We start from the raw sequence: 24,714 nt of genomic DNA, 5'->3' as shown, positions 1-24,714 counted from the left end.
TGAGTTAATAGACTTAATTGGTTTCCTAAATGGTTAAAGTTGAAGTAACTCATTCCCCGCAGACAAGATACATTCTCAACATTAACTTCATAAAACCAGAGACCATTATGGCTACATTGTTGAAATGAAAGAAACACACTCAGTGCAAACATAGCCACAATCTGGAAATATAAAATGAGGTGGCCCCGTGACCCTGCCGACACCGAGGCTCATTTCATCACCGTGGACAGCGCTATGAAATCACGGCACACATTGACAAATGAACTCATGTGCATGCTCAAGCTACAATACAATTTCAAATGCATTCTTTTCTTTTTTTCTTTAGATACAAGGAAGTGCGGTGCGCCCGGCCCCGCCAGGATCCCACCTCAGCCCGGCGCGTGTCGGTCTTCACTTAAGCCGCGCGGCGTGGCGCGGCACACAGGCGCACACTCCATATCCACACTCCGGCTCAACGCGCACCGCAGCCACTGAACCACCAGGCTCCTCAGTCACAGCGCACATGTTTTCAATAATAAGCCCCGCCCCAAACATTTCAAGCTTTCACACCTGATTGACTGACCATTGTGCCAATATTTAAACTCCTGTGTTGACAGCCGCACCAGAGGGAGAGGAGATGCTGACAGATCACAGACGTAAGTTTGACGTTACTTTGTTTCCTTGTTTTCTCACTGACTCCAGTCTTCTTCTCATCTCTTGTCTTTAATGAAACCATCACAGTCCCATGTTTGTGTCTCACTCTCTGTTTGCAGCACCAATGCAAACCTGCTACAGTACAAACCTGCTACAAACCCCAGACTGGATTCGGTTTACTGGCGTGAGTACAACAGAAAGTCATCACAACCAGACAGAAACAAACCGCAAACACACTTAACACTTGAATCTAAGTGTAGAGTCGAACGTTAACACTTTAATTTTGATCATATGACATTAAACTAATATTTAATTACCTCATTTATTTTTTTTATAATTTTAATAATGTAAATATTAGCATTTTAGCTCAATAGCTTACAGGCAATGTGACCCAACGACTCCAAATGAGTGTACAAACATAGTACTAGACTGCCTAGTCAGGACACACCTCTTTATATTCCATTTAAATACTTGATTTACTTTCAATCATTTCTTTAATGCAAATATTAGCATTTTATCTCAATCGCGTCCAGGCCATGTGACCCTAAAGATTCCAAAACAGTGCAGCAACATAGAACTAGACTGCCTAGTCAGGACACACCTCTTTTTATTCCATTTTAGTACCTCCCATAATTTCTTTTAATCCATTTTTAACGGTAATTCGTTGATGGTCCCTAAATGAGACCACGGTTGTTGAGAGCGATGGGTCGGACTTTGTACAAGCCGTGATCGTGCACCTATCTCGGGGTGGAGAAGGAGGAGGGTGCCGTTGGATCTGGAGCGAATGTCTGTTGAATATCCAACCTGGAACTGATTTCAGCGCGGTACGTTGTCGGAGGTGATCAGCTCCGCCTCTGCGGACGCTCGGTGCTCACAGTGCCCAGGGCAGAGCAGCGTTACCTCGGCCTGTCCTGATGAAATGATCCGCTGGCTCAGACGTCTCACAGATGCTTGGTGTGATCCATAGATTTGTGGTTGACGTGTTACTTTGTTTTTAATGTAAACACTTTGTATATTATTACTAATAATTGATTTTACCTTCGAATTTTAGGTTTATATTAAAGTGGCACGGCCATTGTATATGTATTTGTTAAAATCCCAAGTCTCCTCCTCACCTGCCTCATCACTGGCACACCTACCTGGACCACACCCCTAATCCTATATAACCCGCCCCTTCCGCCCTTTGACCCCCCTATTTTCCCTCCAAACAATCCACGAGAACAAAGGGACACTGGCTGTGAGTTTTATGGACGTTCACTCATTTAATGATTCATTTGGTTGATACTACATCTTGTATGAAGACTTACTTATTGCTTGTGTGTCATTATACTAGATTCCTGAGTTTAATCCTTTGCTAAAGAGAGGAAAGTAAGAGTGGATGTATTATTGATGTTAGTCTAAGACAACCTCATTTCTTATTGTATATTTGATACTTTCTAGATTGTAATATTTCCTTTATCATTTTCATGTAGACAGAATCATCCACCATTACCCCTCATCACCGACTACCGTTTACTTGGAAATAAAATATTGCAACTTGGAAAGCTGCCTGGATCCTGTGTTTAAATGTGCACCCAACATATGATGTTCAGTCAATCACCGCCACTATAGTGTACAGTTCTTTCATATTTGTGTATGTATTTGAATATAAATGTACAATTGTAAGTTCAAATAAATAATACATTAACTGTCAGTTGATGTACTGATATCTATGAGTAGTCTAGTGAAAAACAGACGTAGCACCATCAGTAGCTCTTTGTGTTTTATGTCACAGGTCTCCATCAACATATGCAGCACTCGGGCATGAAGAAACTGTGAATCCAGCTCCTCCTTGCCGAACTAAAAGAGAGACGACCTGCACTCTTTAGTGAAGCTCAAGTGAGTGAAAGAGGATGGTGACACCCACACACTGTCAAAGTCATCGTTGTAGCAATGCCTCATCTGGAAAAGAGTTTTAATATGACAGCGAGGCTCATTTCATCACCGTGGACAGCGCTATGAAATCACGGCACACATTGACAAATGAACTCATGTGCATGCTCAAGCTACAATACAATTTCAAATGCATTCTTTTCTCTTTTTTTTTTAGATACAAGGAAGTGCGGTGCGCCCGGCCCCGCCAGGATCCCACCTCAGCCCGGCGCGTGTCGGTCTTCACTTAAGCCGCGCGGCGTGGCACACAGGCGCACACTCCATATCCACACTCCGGCTCAACGCGCACCGCAGCCACTGAACCACCAGGCTCCTCAGTCACAGCGCACATGTTTTCAATAATAAGCCCCGCCCCAAACATTTCAAGCTTTCACACCTGATTGACTGACCATTGTGCCAATATTTAAACTCCTGTGTTGACAGCCGCACCAGAGGGAGAGGAGATGCTGACAGATCACAGACGTAAGTTTGACGTTACTTTGTTTCCTTGTTTTCTCACTGACTCCAGTCTTCTTCTCATCTCTTGTCTTTAATGAAACCATCACAGTCCCATGTTTGTGTCTCACTCTCTGTTTGCAGCACCAATGCAAACCTGCTACAGTACAAACCTGCTACAAACCCCAGACTGGATTCGGTTTACTGGCGTGAGTACAACAGAAAGTCATCACAACCAGACAGAAACAAACCGCAAACACACTTAACACTTGAATCTAAGTGTAGAGTCGAACGTTAACACTTTAATTTTGATCATATGACATTAAACTAATATTTAATTACCTCATTTATTTTTTTTATAATTTTAATAATGTAAATATTAGCATTTTAGCTCAATAGCTTCCAGGCAATGTGACCCAACGACTCCAAATGAGTGTACAAACATAGTACTAGACTGCCTAGTCAGGACACACCTCTTTATATTCCATTTAAATACTTGATTTACTTTCAATCATTTCTTTAATGCAAATATTAGCATTTTATCTCAATCGCGTCCAGGCCATGTGACCCTAAAGATTCCAAAACAGTGCAGCAACATAGAACTAGACTGCCTAGTCAGGACACACCTCTTTTTATTCCATTTTAGTACCTCCCATAATTTCTTTTAATCCATTTTTAACGGTAATTCGTTGATGGTCCCTAAATGAGACCACGGTTGTTGAGAGCGATGGGTCGGACTTTGTACAAGCCGTGATCGTGCACCTATCTCGGGGTGGAGAAGGAGGAGGGTGCCGTTGGATCTGGAGCGAATGTCTGTTGAATATCCAACCTGGAACTGATTTCAGCGCGGTACGTTGTCGGAGGTGATCAGCTCCGCCTCTGCGGACGCTCGGTGCTCACAGTGCCCAGGGCAGAGCAGCGTTACCTCGGCCTGTCCTGATGAAATGATCCGCTGGCTCAGACGTCTCACAGATGCTTGGTGTGATCCATAGATTTGTGGTTGACGTGTTACTTTGTTTTTAATGTAAACACTTTGTATATTATTACTAATAATTGATTTTACCTTCGAATTTTAGGTTTATATTAAAGTGGCACGGCCATTGTATATGTATTTGTTAAAATCCCAAGTCTCCTCCTCACCTGCCTCATCACTGGCACACCTACCTGGACCACACCCCTAATCCTATATAACCCGCCCCTTCCGCCCTTTGACCCCCCTATTTTCCCTCCAAACAATCCACGAGAACAAAGGGACACTGGCTGTGAGTTTTATGGACGTTCACTCATTTAATGATTCATTTGGTTGATACTACATCTTGTATGAAGACTTACTTATTGCTTGTGTGTCATTATACTAGATTCCTGAGTTTAATCCTTTGCTAAAGAGAGGAAAGTAAGAGTGGATGTATTATTGATGTTAGTCTAAGACAACCTCATTTCTTATTGTATATTTGATACTTTCTAGATTGTAATATTTCCTTTATCATTTTCATGTAGACAGAATCATCCACCATTACCCCTCATCACCGACTACCGTTTACTTGGAAATAAAATATTGCAACTTGGAAAGCTGCCTGGATCCTGTGTTTAAATGTGCACCCAACATATGATGTTCAGTCAATCACCGCCACTATAGTGTACAGTTCTTTCATATTTGTGTATGTATTTGAATATAAATGTACAATTGTAAGTTCAAATAAATAATACATTAACTGTCAGTTGATGTACTGATATCTATGAGTAGTCTAGTGAAAAACAGACGTAGCACCATCAGTAGCTCTTTGTGTTTTATGTCACAGGTCTCCATCAACATATGCAGCACTCGGGCATGAAGAAACTGTGAATTCAGCTCCTCCTTGCCGAACTAAAAGAGAGACGACCTGCACTCTTTAGTGAAGCTCAAGTGAGTGAAAGAGGATGGTGACACCCACACACTGTCAAAGTCATCGTTGTAGCAATGCCTCATCTGGAAAAGAGTTTTAATATGACAGCGAGGCTCATTTCAGCACCGTGGACAGCGCTATGAAATCACGGCACACATTGACAAATAAAATCATGCGCATGCTCAAGCTACAATACAATTTCAAATGCATTCTTTTTTTTTTTTTAGATACAAGGAAGTGCGGTGCGCCCGGCCCCGCCAGGATCCCACCTCGGCCTGGCGCGTGTCGGTCTTCACTTAAGCCGCGCGGCGTGGCGCACAAACCTACAAACCTGCTACAAACCCCAGACTGGATTCGGTTTACTGGCGTGAGTACAGTCCTCACAGTTTAAGTGAGGACACGCACTTGTATTCTCAGTTTGGTATAAGATGTGAGTACAGTGTAACCCCACATTTCACAACTAATACATGCAACATGTTTACCTTTTTATTGACAGTGCTTCTATTTGACTATTGCATCGCAAGTAGTGATGATGACATCATGTTTTCTTTTTTAAGTTGAATGATTTGTCTGAATACACTGAAAACACTGAACATGTGTTTGTTCCCGAGCCACTCCATATCCACACTCCGGCGCACCGCTGCCGCTGAACCACCAGGCTCCTCAGTTGCGACACGTACCGCAGCCACAGCACACGGCACCGAGATCCCACCTCGGCCCGGCGCGTGTCGGTCCTCACTTAAGCCGCGCGGCGGGGCACACAGTCAGCGCAAACACGACACGTACCGCCACCGCAGCGCCAAACGCACAGCAGCCGCGGAATCAGCGTCTCAGCAGACGCCATCCCTGCCGTGAAAACCCGGAAACACACTAAACTACAAACAACGCCACATTTCACAAATAATACATGCAACATGTTTACCTTTTTATTGACAGTGCTTCTATTTGACTATTGCATCGCAAGTAGTGATGATGACATCATGTTTTCTTTTTTAAGTTGAATGATTTGTCTGAATACACTGAAAACACTGAACATGTGTTTGTTCCCTTTTCAGGATGAGTTGGAAGCAACCCAAGAGGGGCAGTGGCCCTGGTGGCAGTAGTGAATGAAGATCAGGTTAGTTTACTGGCCTCAGTACAGTCCTCACAGTTTAAGTGAGGACACGCACCGCGGCCGCGGAACCACAAGGCTCCCCAGTTACGACAGGTACCGCCGCTGCAGCGCACGGCACCGGAACCGCAGCCGCGGAGCGCACGGAGCGCACAGCAGCCACGGAGCCCGCGCAAACCGAGATACATTCAAGATACATTCTCAACATTAACTTCATAAAAAAAGTGCGGTGCGCCCGGCCCCGCCTCGGCCCGGCGCGTGTCGGTCTTCACTTAAGCCGCGCGGCGTGGCGCAGCGCACAGGCGCACCCTCCATATCCGCACAACGGCGCGACGCGCACCGCAGCCGCTGAACCACCAGGCTCCTCAGTTGCCACACGTACCGCAGCCACAGCACACGGCACCGAGATCCCACCTCGGCCCGGCGCGCGTCGGTCCTCACTTAAGCCGCGCGGCGGGGCACACAGTCAGCGCAAACACGACACGTACCGCCGCCGCAGCGCCAAACGCACAGCAGCCGCGGAACCAGCGTCTCAGCAGACGCCATCCCTGCCGTGAAAACGCGGAAACACACTAAACTACAAACAACGCCACATTTCACAAATAATACATGCAACATGTTTACCTTTTTATTGACGGTGCTTCTATTTGACTATTGCATCGCAAGTAGTGATGATGACATCATGTTTTCTTTTTTAAGTTGAATGATTTGTCTGAATACACTGAAAACACTGAACATGTGTTTGTTCCCGAGCCACTCCATATCCACACTCCGGCGCACCGCTGCCGCTGAACCACCAGGCTCCTCAGTTGCGACACGTACCGCAGCCACAGCACACGGCACCGAGATCCCACCTCGGCCCGGCGCGTGTCGGTCCTCACTTAAGCCGCGCGGCGGGGCACACAGTCAGCGCAAACACGACACGTACCGCCACCGCAGCGCCAAACGCACAGCAGCCGCGGAATCAGCGTCTCAGCAGACGCCATCCCTGCCGTGAAAACGCGGAAACACACTAAACTACAAACAACGCCACATTTCACAAATAATACATGCAACATGTTTACCTTTTTATTGACAGTGCTTCTATTTGACTATTGCATCGCAAGTAGTGATGATGACATCATGTTTTCTTTTTTAAGTTGAATGATTTGTCTGAATACACTGAAAACACTGAACATGTGTTTGTTCCCTTTTCAGGATGAGTTGGAAGCAACCCAAGAGGGGCAGTGGCCCTGGTGGCAGTAGTGAATGAAGATCAGGTTAGTTTACTGGCCTGAGTACAGTCCTCACAGTTTAAGTGAGGACACGCACCGCGGCCGCGGAACCACAAGGCTCCCCAGTTACGACAGGTACCGCCGCCGCAGCGCACGGCACCGGAAACGCAGCCGCGGAGCGCACGGAGCGCACAGCAGCCACGGAGCCCGCGCAAACCGAGATACATTCAAGATACATTCTCAACATTAACTTCATAAAAAAAGTGCGGTGCGCCCGGCCCCGCCTCGGCCCGGCGCGTGTCGGTCTTCACTTAAGCCGCGCGGCGTGGCGCAGCGCACAGGCGCACCCTCCATATCCGCACAACGGCGCGACGCGCACCGCAGCCGCTGAACCACCAGGCTCCTCAGTTGCCACACGTACCGCAGCCACAGCACACGGCACCGAGATCCCACCTCGGCCCGGCGCGTGTCGGTCCTCACTTAAGCCGCGCGGCGGGGCACACAGTCAGCGCAAACACGACACGTACCGCCGCCGCAGCGCCAAACGCACAGCAGCCGCGGAACCAGCGTCTCAGCAGACGCCATCCCTGCCGTGAAAACGCGGAAACACACTAAACTACAAACAACGCCACATTTCACAAATAATACATGCAACATGTTTACCTTTTTATTGACAGTGCTTCTATTTGACTATTGCATCGCAAGTAGTGATGATGACATCATGTTTTCTTTTTTAAGTTGAATGATTTGTCTGAATACACTGAAAACACTGAACATGTGTTTGTTCCCGAGCCACTCCATATCCACACTCCGGCGCACCGCTGCCGCTGAACCACCAGGCTCCTCAGTTGCCACACGTACCGCAGCCACAGCACACGGCACCGAGATCCCACCTCGGCCCGGCGCGTGTCGGTCCTCACTTAAGCCGCGCGGCGGGGCACACAGTCAGCGCAAACACGACACGTACCGCCACCGCAGCAGCCGCGGAATCAGCGTCTCAGCAGACGCCATCCCTGCCGTGAAAACGCGGAAACACACTAAACTACAAACAACGCCACATTTCACAAATAATACATGCAACATGTTTACCTTTTTATTGACAGTGCTTCTATTTGACTATTGCATCGCAAGTAGTGATGATGACATCATGTTTTCTTTTTTAAGTTGAATGATTTGTCTGAATACACTGAAAACACTGAACATGTGTTTGTTCCCTTTTCAGGATGAGTTGGAAGCAACCCAAGAGGGGCAGTGGCCCTGGTGGCAGTAGTGAATGAAGATCAGGTTAGTTTACTGGCCTGAGTACAGTCCTCACAGTTTAAGTGAGGACACGCACCGCGGCCGCGGAACCACAAGGCTCCCCAGTTACGACAGGTACCGCCGCCGCAGCGCACGGCACCGGAACCGCAGCCGCGGAGCGCACGGAGCGCACAGCAGCCACGGAGCCCGCGCAAACCGAGATACATTCAAGATACATTCTCAACATTAACTTCATAAAAAAAGTGCGGTGCGCCCGGCCCCGCCTCGGCCCGGCGCGTGTCGGTCTTCACTTAAGCCGCGCGGCGTGGCGCAGCGCACAGGCGCACCCTCCATATCCGCACAACGGCGCGACGCGCACCGCAGCCGCTGAACCACCAGGCTCCTCAGTTGCCACACGTACCGCAGCCACAGCACACGGCACCGAGATCCCACCTCGGCCCGGCGCGTGTCGGTCCTCACTTAAGCCGCGCGGCGGGGCACACAGTCAGCGCAAACACGACACGTACCGCCGCCGCAGCGCCAAACGCACAGCAGCCGCGGAACCAGCGTCTCAGCAGACGCCATCCCTGCCGTGAAAACGCGGAAACACACTAAACTACAAACAACGCCACATTTCACAAATAATACATGCAACATGTTTACCTTTTTATTGACAGTGCTTCTATTTGACTATTGCATCGCAAGTAGTGATGATGACATCATGTTTTCTTTTTTAAGTTGAATGATTTGTCTGAATACACTGAAAACACTGAACATGTGTTTGTTCCCTTTTCAGGATGAGTTGGAAGCAACCCAAGAGGGGCAGTGGCCCTGGTGGCAGTAGTGAATGAAGATCAGGTTAGTTTACTGGCCTGAGTACAGTCCTCACAGTTTAAGTGAGGACACGCACCGCGGCCGCGGAACCACAAGGCTCCCCAGTTACGAGAGGTACCGCCGCCGCAGCGCACGGCACCAGAACCGCAGCCGCGGAGCGCACGGAGCGCACAGCAGCCACGGAGCCCGCGCAAACCGAGATACATTCAAGATACATTCTCAACATTAACTTCATAAAAAAAGTGCGGTGCGCCCGGCCCCGCCTCGGCCCGGCGCGTGTCGGTCTTCACTTAAGCCGCGCGGCGTGGCGCAGCGCACAGGCGCACCCTCCATATCCGCACAACGGCGCGACGCGCACCGCAGCCGCTGAACCACCAGGCTCCTCAGTTGCCACACGTACCGCAGCCACAGCACACGGCACCGAGATCCCACCTCGGCCCGGCGCGTGTCGGTCCTCACTTAAGCCACGCGGCGGGGCACACAGTCAGCGCAAACACGACACGTACCGCCGCCGCAGCGCCAAACGCACAGCAGCCGCGGAACCAGCGTCTCAGCAGACGCCATCCCTGCCGTGAAAACGCGGAAACACACTAAACTACAAACAACGCCACATTTCACAAATAATACATGCAACATGTTTACCTTTTTATTGACAGTGCTTCTATTTGACTATTGCATCGCAAGTAGTGATGATGACATCATGTTTTCTTTTTTAAGTTGAATGATTTGTCTGAATACACTGAAAACACTGAACATGTGTTTGTTCCCTTTTCAGGATGAGTTGGAAGCAACCCAAGAGGGGCAGTGGCCCTGGTGGCAGTAGTGAATGAAGATCAGGTTAGTTTACTGGCCTGAGTACAGTCCTCACAGTTTAAGTGAGGACACGCACCGCGGCCGCGGAACCACAAGGCTCCCCAGTTACGAGAGGTACCGCCGCCGCAGCGCACGGCACCGGAACCGCAGCCGCGGAGCGCACGGAGCGCACAGCAGCCACGGAGCCCGCGCAAACCGAGATACATTCAAGATACATTCTCAACATTAACTTCATAAAAAAAGTGCGGTGCGCCCGGCCCCGCCTCGGCCCGGCGCGTGTCGGTCTTCACTTAAGCCGCGCGGCGTGGCGCAGCGCACAGGCGCACCCTCCATATCCGCACAACGGCGCGACGCGCACCGCAGCCGCTGAACCACCAGGCTCCTCAGTTGCCACACGTACCGCAGCCACAGCACACGGCACCGAGATCCCACCTCGGCCCGGCGCGTGTCGGTCCTCACTTAAGCCGCGCGGCGGGGCACACAGTCAGCGCAAACACGACACGTACCGCCGCCGCAGCGCCAAACGCACAGCAGCCGCGGAACCAGCGTCTCAGCAGACGCCATCCCTGCCGTGAAAACGCGGAAACACACTAAACTACAAACAACGCCACATTTCACAAATAATACATGCAACATGTTTACCTTTTTATTGACAGTGCTTCTATTTGACTATTGCATCGCAAGTAGTGATGATGACATCATGTTTTCTTTTTTAAGTTGAATGATTTGTCTGAATACACTGAAAACACTGAACATGTGTTTGTTCCCGAGCCACTCCATATCCACACTCCGGCGCACCGCTGCCGCTGAACCACCAGGCTCCTCAGTTGCGACACGTACCGCAGCCACAGCACACGGCACCGAGATCCCACCTCGGCCCGGCGCGTGTCGGTCCTCACTTAAGCCGCGCGGCGGGTCACACAGTCAGCGCAAACACGACACGTACCGCCACCGCAGCGCCAAACGCACAGCAGCCGCGGAATCAGCGTCTCAGCAGACGCCATCCCTGCCGTGAAAACGCGGAAACACACTAAACTACAAACAACGCCACATTTCACAAATAATACATGCAACATGTTTACCTTTTTATTGACAGTGCTTCTATTTGACTATTGCATCGCAAGTAGTGATGATGACATCATGTTTTCTTTTTTAAGTTGAATGATTTGTCTGAATACACTGAAAACACTGAACATGTGTTTGTTCCCTTTTCAGGATGAGTTGGAAGCAACCCAAGAGGGGCAGTGGCCCTGGTGGCAGTAGTGAATGAAGATCAGGTTAGTTTACTGGCCTGAGTACAGTCCTCACAGTTTAAGTGAGGACACGCACCGCGGCCGCGGAACTACCAGGCTCCCCAGTTACGACAGGTACCGCCGCCGCAGCGCACGGCACCGGAACCGCAGCCGCGGAGCGCACGGAGCGCACAGCAGCCACGGAGCCCGCGCAAACCGAGATACATTCAAGATACATTCTCAACATTAACTTCATAAAAAAAGTGCGGTGCGCCCGGCCCCGCCTCGGCCCGGCGCGTGTCGGTCTTCACTTAAGCCGCGCGGCGTGGCGCAGCGCACAGGCGCACCCTCCATATCCGCACAACGGCGCGACGCGCACCGCAGCCGCTGAACCACCAGGCTCCTCAGTTGCCACACGTACCGCAGCCACAGCACACGGCACCGAGATCCCACCTCGGCCCGGCGCGTGTCGGTCCTCACTTAAGCCGCGCGGCGGGGCACACAGTCAGCGCAATCACGACACGTACCGCCGCCGCAGCGCCAAACGCACAGCAGCCGCGGAACCAGCGTCTCCGCAGACGCCATCCCTGCCGTGAAAACGCGGAAACACACTAAACTACAAACAACGCCACATTTCACAAATAATACATGCAACATGTTTACCTTTTTATTGACAGTGCTTCTATTTGACTATTGCATCGCAAGTAGTGATGATGACATCATGTTTTCTTTTTTAAGTTGAATGATTTGTCTGAATACACTGAAAACACTGAACATGTGTTTGTTCCCGAGCCACTCCATATCCACACTCCGGCGCACCGCTGCCGCTGAACCACCAGGCTCCTCAGTTGCGACACGTACCGCAGCCACAGCACACGGCACCGAGATCCCACCTCGGCCCGGCGCGTGTCGGTCCTCACTTAAGCCGCGCGGCGGGGCACACAGTCAGCGCAAACACGACACGTACCGCCACCGCAGCGCCAAACGCACAGCAGCCGCGGAATCAGCGTCTCAGCAGACGCCATCCCTGCCGTGAAAACGCGGAAACACACTAAACTACAAACAACGCCACATTTCACAAATAATACATGCAACATGTTTACCTTTTTATTGACAGTGCTTCTATTTGACTATTGCATCGCAAGTAGTGATGATGACATCATGTTTTCTTTTTTAAGTTGAATGATTTGTCTGAATACACTGAAAACACTGAACATGTGTTTGTTCCCTTTTCAGGATGAGTTGGAAGCAGCCCCAAGAGGGGCAGTGGCCCTGGTGGCAGTAGTGAATGAAGATCAGGTTCCTGCAGGAGTTCCCTTTGAAACTCACCATGTGTCTCTGGTCCTCACAATCAGGTTGTAATGGCTCACACACTGATCTACGCTCTCCATTTGAAGTTGTCAGAAGTAGAATGTAATAATTTGATTTAGTAGAAAGAAAAGAGTCAATTCAACTTAAGTATTAACATTTGTATAAAGAAGATCATTTCAGTTCAGATAAATCCGTTTCACATAAGTGTCACATACTTAGTAGTTTTCATTAACTGAATGGAATTAGTACAATGCACTTTACCCAAGTTACTTTAACAACAAATACTTGAGTTACTTGTACTCAAATCAAATACTTTTGTATGCTTAAATTGTTTGAGTTAATAAACTTAATTGGTTTCCTAAATGGTTAAAGTTGAAGTAACTCATTCCCCGCAGACAAGATACATTCTCAACATTAACTTCATAAAACCAGAGACCATTATGGCTACATTGTTGAAATGAAAGAAACACACTCAGTGCAAACATAGCCACAATCTGGAAATATAAAATGAGGTGGCCCCGTGACCCTGCCGACACCGAGGCTCATTTCATCACCGTGGACAGCGCTATGAAATCACGGCACACATTGACAAATGAACTCATGTGCATGCTCAAGCTACAATACAATTTCAAATGCATTCTTTTCTTTTTTTCTTTAGATACAAGGAAGTGCGGTGCGCCCGGCCCCGCCAGGATCCCACCTCAGCCCGGCGCGTGTCGGTCTTCACTTAAGCCGCGCGGCGTGGCGCGGCACACAGGCGCACACTCCATATCCACACTCCGGCTCAACGCGCACCGCAGCCACTGAACCACCAGGCTCCTCAGTCACAGCGCACATGTTTTCAATAATAAGCCCCGCCCCAAACATTTCAAGCTTTCACACCTGATTGGCTGACCATTGTGCCAATATTTAAACTCCTGTGTTGACAGCCGCACCAGAGGGACAGATCACAGATGTAAGTTTGACGTTACTTTGTTTCCTTGTTTCTTCACTGACATCAGTCTTCTTCTCATCTCTTGTCTTTATTGAAACGATCACAGTCACCTGTTTGTGTCTCACTCTCTGTTTGCAGCATCAACGCAAACCTGCTACAAAACCCCGGACTGGTATTCATGGACGGACTGAACTGGATTTGGTTTGCTGGTGTGAGTACAACAGAAACTCATCACAACCAAACAGAAACAAACACACTTAACACTTAATTGTAAGTGTACACTCAAACTTTAACACTTTTTTTTTATCATATGACATTTAAACTAATATTTAAATAAACATTTAGTTTGGAATGAGTATCAAGTAAAACCTGAAGTGGAGCTCCACTGAATATTATTCTTCTTATTATTATTATTATTATTATTATTATTATTATTGTTACTAAGTGATGACGAAAAAAAACCCATGTTAGTATTTTGTAACCTAAGAAAACCAATGTGATGTAAGTAATTATTGAAAAGGCTATTTATTAATTTAAATAATTAATGACACTGAAGTCATTATTTAATGGTGTATTTATTAATATAAATCATCTAAAAAGGCTTGGGTTTCTAGTAACTAACTGGTGCTAACTAACTCAGCAGCCAGGAGTCACACTGTGAGTGGCTAATTGGAAGAATCAGTAGAGGAGAGGAAAGTAGAGGAAACCAGGTGCATGTACAGTGAATTTGGTCAATATTGCTTCTTGCAATAAAGAGTTACAGGGTGCTGTCACATTTCGGCAGGGCCTGCCGAGAAGTGACTGCACCCTGTAACTCTGGATTGTTAGGGCTTACATTCTCTATCTTTTCAGCATTAGCAGTCGAGGAAAACAGGTGCATGTACAATGAATTTGGTCAGTATCGCTCCTTCAAACAACGACTTATAGGGTGTACCCTGTATACAGTATTATATCTACCAGTAGACCTACGCTCACTACCTCTTAACCGATGCGCGTTCCCGTCGGAGGCAGTCATTTTTCGGCAAGGTTCAATGTGTTGTGCCTTCAGATGGTGTTCTGCACACTTTGGTTGCGCTGATTTGAGTTCCTTTTGCTTTCTTGGCATGGCCTTTCTGCTGATCTTTGACCTCAACATGGCATCACTGGATATTTTCTGTCTGTCACACCGTGGTTGTGCAAGCAGTTTGTAAAAATACTACCAGTAACCATGCCACATTAAAAGCTCCTTGAATCACCTTTCTTCCTAATGCTGATAGTCTGTTTGAACTTGATTTGGGCGTCCTGATCATGTCTACCTGCCTAAATGCAATGACTTACTGCCATGTGATTGGCTCCTTCAATCAGTGTGTTCATAAACAGAAAATGTGTACCTAATAAATTGGCAGATGTGTGTTTAAATCCAACCAGGAAGGAATATAGAAAGCAGTTTATAGTAGACATGTAGTTTTTCCTCGGCAGCTATAGGTGGGTGGAGTTTGCACTGCAGCTTCTGTGGCGTTTGTTTTGTTCACCGTTGTTGGAGACCATTATGGCTACATTGTTGAAATTAAAGAAACACACTCAGTGCAAACATAGCCACAATCTGGAAATATAAAATGAGGTCACCCTGTGACGCTGCCGACACCGAGGCTCATTTCAGCACCGTGGACAGCGCTATGAAATCACGGCACACATTGACAAATAAACTCATGAGTACAGTCCTCACAGTTTAAGTGAGGACACGCACCGCGGCCGCGGAACCACCAGGCTCCCCAGTTACGACAGGTACCGCCGCCGCAGCGCACGGCACCGGAACCGCAGCCGCGGAGCGCACGGAGCGCACAGCAGCCACGGAGCCCGCGCAAACCGAGATACATTCAAGATACATTCTCAACATTAACTTCATAAAAAAAGTGCGGTGCGCCCGGCCCCGCCTCGGCCCGGCGCGTGTCGGTCTTCACTTAAGCCGCGCGGCGTGGCGCAGCGCACAGGCGCACCCTCCATATCCGCACAACGGCGCGAAGCGCACCGCAGCCGCTGAAGTCCTCAGCGGCTGCGGTGCCGCAGCCGCGCGGCTTAAGGTCCTCACTTAAGCCGCGCGGCGGGGCACACAGTCAGCGCAAACACGACACGTACCGCCACCGCAGCGCCAAACGCACAGCAGCCGCGGAATCAGCGTCTCAGCAGACGCCATCCCTGCCGTGAAAACGCGGAAACACACTAAACTACAAACAACGCCACATTTCACAAATAATACATGCAACATGTTTACCTTTTTATTGACAGTGCTTCTATTTGACTATTGCATCGCAAGTAGTGATGATGACATCATGTTTTCTTTTTTAAGTTGAATGATTTGTCTGAATACACTGAAAACACTGAACATGTGTTTGTTCCCTTTTCAGGATGAGTTGGAAGCAAGCCAAGAGGGGCAGTGGCCCTGGTGGCAGTAGTGAATGAAGATCAGGTTAGTTTACTGGCCTCAGTACAGTCCTCACAGTTTAAGTGAGGACACGCACCGCGGCCGCGGAACCACAAGGCTCCCCAGTTACGACAGGTACCGCCGCTGCAGCGCACGGCACCGGAACCGCAGCCGCGGAGCGCACGGAGCGCACAGCAGCCACGGAGCCCGCGCAAACCGAGATACATTCAAGATACATTCTCAACATTAACTTCATAAAAAAAGTGCGGTGCGCCCGGCCCCGCCTCGGCCCGGCGCGTGTCGGTCTTCACTTAAGCCGCGCGGCGTGGCGCAGCGCACAGGCGCACCCTCCATATCCGCACAACGGCGCGAAGCGCACCGCAGCCGCTGAACCACCAGGCTCCTCAGTTGCCACACGTACCGCAGCCACAGCACACGGCACCGAGATCCCACCTCGGCCCGGCGCGTGTCGGTCCTCACTTAAGCCGCGCGGCGGGGCACACAGTCAGCGCAAACACGACACGTACCGCCGCCGCAGCGCCAAACGCACAGCAGCCGCGGAACCAGCGTCTCAGCAGACGCCATCCCTGCCGTGAAAACGCGGAAACACACTAAACTACAAACAACGCCACATTTCACAAATAATACATGCAACATGTTTACCTTTTTATTGACAGTGCTTCTATTTGACTATTGCATCGCAAGTAGTGATGATGACATCATGTTTTCTTTTTTAAGTTGAATGATTTGTCTGAATACACTGAAAACACTGAACATGTGTTTGTTCCCGAGCCACTCCATATCCACACTCCGGCGCACCGCTGCCGCTGAACCACCAGGCTCCTCAGTTGCGACACGTACCGCAGCCACAGCACACGGCACCGAGATCCCACCTCGGCCCGGCGCGTGTCGGTCCTCACTTAAGCCGCGCGGCGGGGCACACAGTCAGCGCAAACACGACACGTACCGCCACCGCAGCGCCAAACGCACAGCAGCCGCGGAATCAGCGTCTCAGCAGACGCCATCCCTGCCGTGAAAACGCGGAAACACACTAAACTACAAACAACGCCACATTTCACAAATAATACATGCAACATGTTTACCTTTTTATTGACAGTGCTTCTATTTGACTATTGCATCGCAAGTAGTGATGATGACATCATGTTTTCTTTTTTAAGTTGAATGATTTGTCTGAATACACTGAAAACACTGAACATGTTTTTGTTCCCTTTTCAGGATGAGTTGGAAGCAGCCCCAAGAGGGGCAGTGGCCCTGGTGGCAGTAGTGAATGAAGATCAGGTTCCTGCAGGAGTTCCCTTTGAAACTCACCATGTGTCTCTGGTCCTCACAATCAGGTTGTAATGGCTCACACACTGATCTACGCTCTCCATTTGAAGTTGTCAGAAGTAGAATGTAATAATTTGATTTAGTAGAAAGAAAAGAGTCAATTCAACTTAAGTATTAACATTTGTATAAAGAAGATCATTTCAGTTCAGATAAATCCGTTTCACATAAGTGTCACATACTTAGTAGTTTTCATTAACTGAATGGAATTAGTACAATGCACTTTACCCAAGTTACTTTAACAACAAATACTTGAGTTACTTGTACTCAAATCAAATACTTTTGTATGCTTAAATTGTTTGAGTTAATAAACTTAATTGGTTTCCTAAATGGTTAAAGTTGAAGTAACTCATTCCCCGCAGACAAGATACATTCTCAACATTAACTTCATAAAACCAGAGACCATTATGGCTACATTGTTGAAATGAAAGAAACACACTCAGTGCAAACATAGCCACAATCTGGAAATATAAAATGAGGTGGCCCCGTGACCCTGCCGACACCGAGGCTCATTTCATCACCGTGGACAGCGCTATGAAATCACGGCACACATTGACAAATGAACTCATGTGCATGCTCAAGCTACAATACAATTTCAAATGCATTCTTTTCTTTTTTTCTTTAGATACAAGGAAGTGCGGTGCGCCCGGCCCCGCCAGGATCCCACCTCAGCCCGGCGCGTGTCGGTCTTCACTTAAGCCGCGCGGCGTGGCGCGGCACACAGGCGCACACTCCATATCCACACTCCGGCTCAACGCGCACCGCAGCCACTGAACCACCAGGCTCCTCAGTCACAGCGCACATGTTTTCAATAATAAGCCCCGCCCCAAACATTTCAAGCTTTCACACCTGATTGGCTGACCATTGTGCCAATATTTAAACTCCTGTGTTGACAGCCGCACCAGAGGGACAGATCACAGATGTAAGTTTGACGTTACTTTGTTTCCTTGTTTCTTCACTGACATCAGTCTTCTTCTCATCTCTTGTCTTTATTGAAACGATCACAGTCACCTGTTTGTGTCTCACTCTCTGTTTGCAGCATCAACGCAAACCTGCTACAAAACCCCGGACTGGTATTCATGGACGGACTGAACTGGATTTGGTTTGCTGGTGTGAGTACAACAGAAACTCATCACAACCAAACAGAAACAAACACACTTAACACTTAATTGTAAGTGTACACTCAAACTTTAACACTTTTTTTTTATCATATGACATTTAAACTAATATTTAAATAAACATTTAGTTTGGAATGAGTATCAAGTAAAACCTGAAGTGGAGCTCCACTGAATATTATTCTTCTTATTATTATTATTATTATTATTATTATTATTATTGTTACTAAGTGATGACGAAAAAAAACCCATGTTAGTATTTTGTAACCTAAGAAAACCAATGTGATGTAAGTAATTATTGAAAAGGCTATTTATTAATTTAAATAATTAATGACACTGAAGTCATTATTTAATGGTGTATTTATTAATATAAATCATCTAAAAAGGCTTGGGTTTCTAGTAACTAACTGGTGCTAACTAACTCAGCAGCCAGGAGTCACACTGTGAGTGGCTAATTGGAAGAATCAGTAGAGGAGAGGAAAGTAGAGGAAACCAGGTGCATGTACAGTGAATTTGGTCAATATTGCTTCTTGCAATAAAGAGTTACAGGGTGCTGTCACATTTCGGCAGGGCCTGCCGAGAAGTGACTGCACCCTGTAACTCTGGATTGTTAGGGCTTACATTCTCTATCTTTTCAGCATTAGCAGTCGAGGAAAACAGGTGCATGTACAATGAATTTGGTCAGTATCGCTCCTTCAAACAACGACTTATAGGGTGTACCCTGTATACAGTATTATATCTACCAGTAGACCTACGCTCACTACCTCTTAACCGATGCGCGTTCCCGTCGGAGGCAGTCATTTTTCGGCAAGGTTCAATGTGTTGTGCCTTCAGATGGTGTTCTGCACACTTTGGTTGCGCTGATTTGAGTTCCTTTTGCTTTCTTGGCCTGGCCTTTCTGCTGATCTTTGACCTCAACATGGCATCACTGGATATTTTCTGTCTGTCACACCGTGGTTGTGCAAGCAGTTTGTAAAAATACTACCAGTAACCATGCCACATTAAAAGCTCCTTGAATCACCTTTCTTCCTAATGCTGATAGTCTGTTTGAACTTGATTTGGGCGTCCTGATCATGTCTACCTGCCTAAATGCAATGACTTACTGCCATGTGATTGGCTCCTTCAATCAGTGTGTTCATAAACAGAAAATGTGTACCTAATAAATTGGCAGATGTGTGTTTAAATCCAACCAGGAAGGAATATAGAAAGCAGTTTATAGTAGACATGTAGTTTTTCCTCTGCAGCTATAGGTGGGTGGAGTTTGCACTGCAGCTTCTGTGGCGTTTGTTTTGTTCACCGTTGTTGGAGACCATTATGGCTACATTGTTGAAATTAAAGAAACACACTCAGTGCAAACATAGCCACAATCTGGAAATATAAAATGAGGTCACCCTGTGACGCTGCCGACACCGAGGCTCATTTCAGCACCGTGGACAGCGCTATGAAATCACGGCACACATTGACAAATAAACTCATGAGTACAGTCCTCACAGTTTAAGTGAGGACACGCACCGCCGCCGCAGCGCCAAACGCACAGCAGCCGCGGAACCAGCGTCTCAGCAGACGCCATCCCTGCCGTGAAAACGCGGAAACACACTAAACTACAAACAACGCCACATTTCACAAATAATACATGCAACATGTTTACCTTTTTATTGACAGTGCTTCTATTTGACTATTGCATCGCAAGTAGTGATGATGACATCATGTTTTCTTTTTTAAGTTGAATGATTTGTCTGAATACACTGAAAACATTGAACATGTGTTTGTTCCCTTTTCAGGATGAGTTGGAAGCAACCCAAGAGGGGCAGTGGCCCTGGTGGCAGTAGTGAATGAAGATCAGGTTCCTGCAGGAGTTCCCTTTGAAACTCACCATGTGTCTCTGGTCCTCACAATCAGGTTGTAATGGCTCACACACTGATCTACGCTCTCCATTTGAAGTTGTCAGAAGTAGAATGTAATAATTTGATTTAGTAGAAAGAAAAGAGTCAATTCAACTTAAGTATTAACATTTGTATAAAGAAGATCATTTCAGTTCAGATAAATCCGTTTCACATAAGTGTCACATACTTAGTAGTTTTCATTAACTGAATGGAATTAGTACAATGCACTTTACCCAAGTTACTTTAACAACAAATACTTGAGTTACTTGTACTCAAATCAAATACTTTTGTATGCTTAAATTGTTTGAGTTAATAAACTTAATTGGTTTCCTAAATGGTTAAAGTTGAAGTAACTCATTCCCCGCAGACAAGATACATTCTCAACATTAACTTCATAAAACCAGAGACCATTATGGCTACATTGTTGAAATGAAAGAAACACACTCAGTGCAAACATAGCCACAATCTGGAAATATAAAATGAGGTGGCCCCGTGACCCTGCCGACACCGAGGCTCATTTCATCACCGTGGACAGCGCTATGAAATCACGGCACACATTGACAAATGAACTCATGTGCATGCTCAAGCTACAATACAATTTCAAATGCATTCTTTTCTTTTTTTCTTTAGATACAAGGAAGTGCGGTGCGCCCGGCCCCGCCAGGATCCCACCTCAGCCCGGCGCGTGTCGGTCTTCACTTAAGCCGCGCGGCGTGGCGCGGCACACAGGCGCACACTCCATATCCACACTCCGGCTCAACGCGCACCGCAGCCACTGAACCACCAGGCTCCTCAGTCACAGTGCACATGTTTTCAATAATAAGCCCCGCCCCAAACATTTCAAGCTTTCACACCTGATTGGCTGACCATTGTGCCAATATTTAAACTCCTGTGTTGACAGCCGCACCAGAGGGACAGATCACAGATGTAAGTTTGACGTTACTTTGTTTCCTTGTTTCTTCACTGACATCAGTCTTCTTCTCATCTCTTGTCTTTATTGAAACGATCACAGTCACCTGTTTGTGTCTCACTCTCTGTTTGCAGCATCAACGCAAACCTGCTACAAAACCCCGGACTGGTATTCATGGACGGACTGAACTGGATTTGGTTTGCTGGTGTGAGTACAACAGAAACTCATCACAACCAAACAGAAACAAACACACTTAACACTTAATTGTAAGTGTACACTCAAACTTTAACACTTTTTTTTTATCATATGACATTTAAACTAATATTTAAATAAACATTTAGTTTGGAATGAGTATCAAGTAAAACCTGAAGTGGAGCTCCACTGAATATTATTCTTCTTATTATTATTATTATTATTATTATTATTATTATTGTTACTAAGTGATGACGAAAAAAAACCCATGTTAGTATTTTGTAACCTAAGAAAACCAATGTGATGTAAGTAATTATTGAAAAGGCTATTTATTAATTTAAATAATTAATGACACTGAAGTCATTATTTAATGGTGTATTTATTAATATAAATCATCTAAAAAGGCTTGGGTTTCTAGTAACTAACTGGTGCTAACTAACTCAGCAGCCAGGAGTCACACTGTGAGTGGCTAATTGGAAGAATCAGTAGAGGAGAGGAAAGTAGAGGAAACCAGGTGCATGTACAGTGAATTTGGTCAATATTGCTTCTTGCAATAAAGAGTTACAGGGTGCTGTCACATTTCGGCAGGGCCTGCCGAGAAGTGACTGCACCCTGTAACTCTGGATTGTTAGGGCTTACATTCTCTATCTTTTCAGCATTAGCAGTCGAGGAAAACAGGTGCATGTACAATGAATTTGGTCAGTATCGCTCCTTCAAACAACGACTTATAGGGTGTACCCTGTATACAGTATTATATCTACCAGTAGACCTACGCTCACTACCTCTTAACCGATGCGCGTTCCCGTCGGAGGCAGTCATTTTTCGGCAAGGTTCAATGTGTTGTGCCTTCAGATGGTGTTCTGCACACTTTGGTTGCGCTGATTTGAGTTCCTTTTGCTTTCTTGGCATGGCCTTTCTGCTGATCTTTGACCTCAACATGGCATCACTGGATATTTTCTGTCTGTCACACCGTGGTTGTGCAAGCAGTTTGTAAAAATACTACCAGTAACCATGCCACATTAAAAGCTCCTTGAATCACCTTTCTTCCTAATGCTGATAGTCTGTTTGAACTTGATTTGGGCGTCCTGATCATGTCTACCTGCCTAAATGCAATGACTTACTGCCATGTGATTGGCTCCTTCAATCAGTGTGTTCATAAACAGAAAATGTGTACCTAATAAATTGGCAGATGTGTGTTTAAATCCAACCAGGAAGGAATATAGAAAGCAGTTTATAGTAGACATGTAGTTTTTCCTCGGCAGCTATAGGTGGGTGGAGTTTGCACTGCAGCTTCTGTGGCGTTTGTTTTGTTCACCGTTGTTGGAGACCATTATGGCTACATTGTTGAAATTAAAGAAACACACTCAGTGCAAACATAGCCACAATCTGGAAATATAAAATGAGGTCACCCTGTGACGCTGCCGACACCGAGGCTCATTTCAGCACCGTGGACAGCGCTATGAAATCACGGCACACATTGACAAATAAACTCATGAGTACAGTCCTCACAGTTTAAGTGAGGACACGCACCGCGGCCGCGGAACCACCAGGCTCCCCAGTTACGACAGGTACCGCCGCCGCAGCGCACGGCACCGGAACCGCAGCCGCGGAGCGCACGGAGCGCACAGCAGCCACGGAGCCCGCGCAAACCGAGATACATTCAAGATACATTCTCAACATTAACTTCATAAAAAAAGTGCGGTGCGCCCGGCCCCGCCTCGGCCCGGCGCGTGTCGGTCTTCACTTAAGCCGCGCGGCGTGGCGCAGCGCACAGGCGCACCCTCCATATCCGCACAACGGCGCGAAGCGCACCGCAGCCGCTGAAGTCCTCAGCGGCTGCGGTGCCGCAGCCGCGCGGCTTAAGGTCCTCACTTAAGCCGCGCGGCGGGGCACACAGTCAGCGCAAACACGACACGTACCGCCACCGCAGCGCCAAACGCACAGCAGCCGCGGAATCAGCGTCTCAGCAGACGCCATCCCTGCCGTGAAAACGCGGAAACACACTAAACTACAAACAACGCCACATTTCACAAATAATACATGCAACATGTTTACCTTTTTATTGACAGTGCTTCTATTTGACTATTGCATCTAGTGATGATGACATCATGTTTTCTTTTTTAAGTTGAATGATTTGTCTGAATACACTGAAAACACTGAACATGTGTTTGTTCCCTTTTCAGGATGAGTTGGAAGCAAGCCAAGAGGGGCAGTGGCCCTGGTGGCAGTAGTGAATGAAGATCAGGTTAGTTTACTGGCCTCAGTACAGTCCTCACAGTTTAAGTGAGGACACGCACCGCGGCCGCGGAACCACAAGGCTCCCCAGTTACGACAGGTACCGCCGCTGCAGCGCACGGCACCGGAACCGCAGCCGCGGAGCGCACGGAGCGCACAGCAGCCACGGAGCCCGCGCAAACCGAGATACATTCAAGATACATTCTCAACATTAACTTCATAAAAAAAGTGCGGTGCGCCCGGCCCCGCCTCGGCCCGGCGCGTGTCGGTCTTCACTTAAGCCGCGCGGCGTGGCGCAGCGCACAGGCGCACCCTCCATATCCGCACAACGGCGCGAAGCGCACCGCAGCCGCTGAAGTCCTCAGCGGCTGCGGTGCCGCAGCCGCGCGGCTTAAGGTCCTCACTTAAGCCGCGCGGCGGGGCACACAGTCAGCGCAAACACGACACGTACCGCCACCGCAGCGCCAAACGCACAGCAGCCGCGGAATCAGCGTCTCAGCAGACGCCATCCCTGCCGTGAAAACGCGGAAACACACTAAACTACAAACAACGCCACATTTCACAAATAATACATGCAACATGTTTACCTTTTTATTGACAGTGCTTCTATTTGACTATTGCATCGCAAGTAGTGATGATGACATCATGTTTTCTTTTTTAAGTTGAATGATTTGTCTGAATACACTGAAAACACTGAACATGTGTTTGTTCCCTTTTCAGGATGAGTTGGAAGCAAGCCAAGAGGGGCAGTGGCCCTGGTGGCAGTAGTGAATGAAGATCAGGTTAGTTTACTGGCCTCAGTACAGTCCTCACAGTTTAAGTGAGGACACGCACCGCGGCCGCGGAACCACAAGGCTCCCCAGTTACGACAGGTACCGCCGCTGCAGCGCACGGCACCGGAACCGCAGCCGCGGAGCGCACGGAGCGCACAGCAGCCACGGAGCCCGCGCAAACCGAGATACATTCAAGATACATTCTCAACATTAACTTCATAAAAAAAGTGCGGTGCGCCCGGCCCCGCCTCGGCCCGGCGCGTGTCGGTCTTCACTTAAGCCGCGCGGCG

The 24,714-nt window shown here is 47.9% G+C and overlaps 2 long non-coding RNA genes across 2 annotated transcripts; both read left to right on the top strand.

Moving 5' to 3' along the window:
- Positions 1-13,212: 13,212 nt before the first annotated feature.
- Positions 13,213-16,009, top strand: LOC131446698 (uncharacterized). Its single transcript, XR_009233955.1, has 3 exons — positions 13,213-13,592; positions 13,710-13,782; positions 15,956-16,009. It is a non-coding gene; the product is annotated as an uncharacterized LOC131446698 (long non-coding RNA).
- Positions 16,010-20,821: 4,812 nt separating this feature from the next.
- LOC131446687 (uncharacterized) lies at positions 20,822-24,423 on the top strand. The gene is made up of 4 exons (XR_009233951.1): positions 20,822-21,241; positions 21,359-21,431; positions 23,600-23,661; positions 24,372-24,423. It is a non-coding gene; the product is annotated as an uncharacterized LOC131446687 (long non-coding RNA).
- The last annotated feature ends 291 nt before the right edge of the window (positions 24,424-24,714 follow it).

Source organism: Solea solea, chromosome 19 (assembly GCF_958295425.1).
Source record: "Solea solea chromosome 19, fSolSol10.1, whole genome shotgun sequence".
In the NCBI taxonomy this organism is placed as follows: domain Eukaryota; kingdom Metazoa; phylum Chordata; class Actinopteri; order Pleuronectiformes; family Soleidae; genus Solea; species Solea solea.
This window is presented reverse-complemented; position numbering and strand designations above follow the sequence as displayed.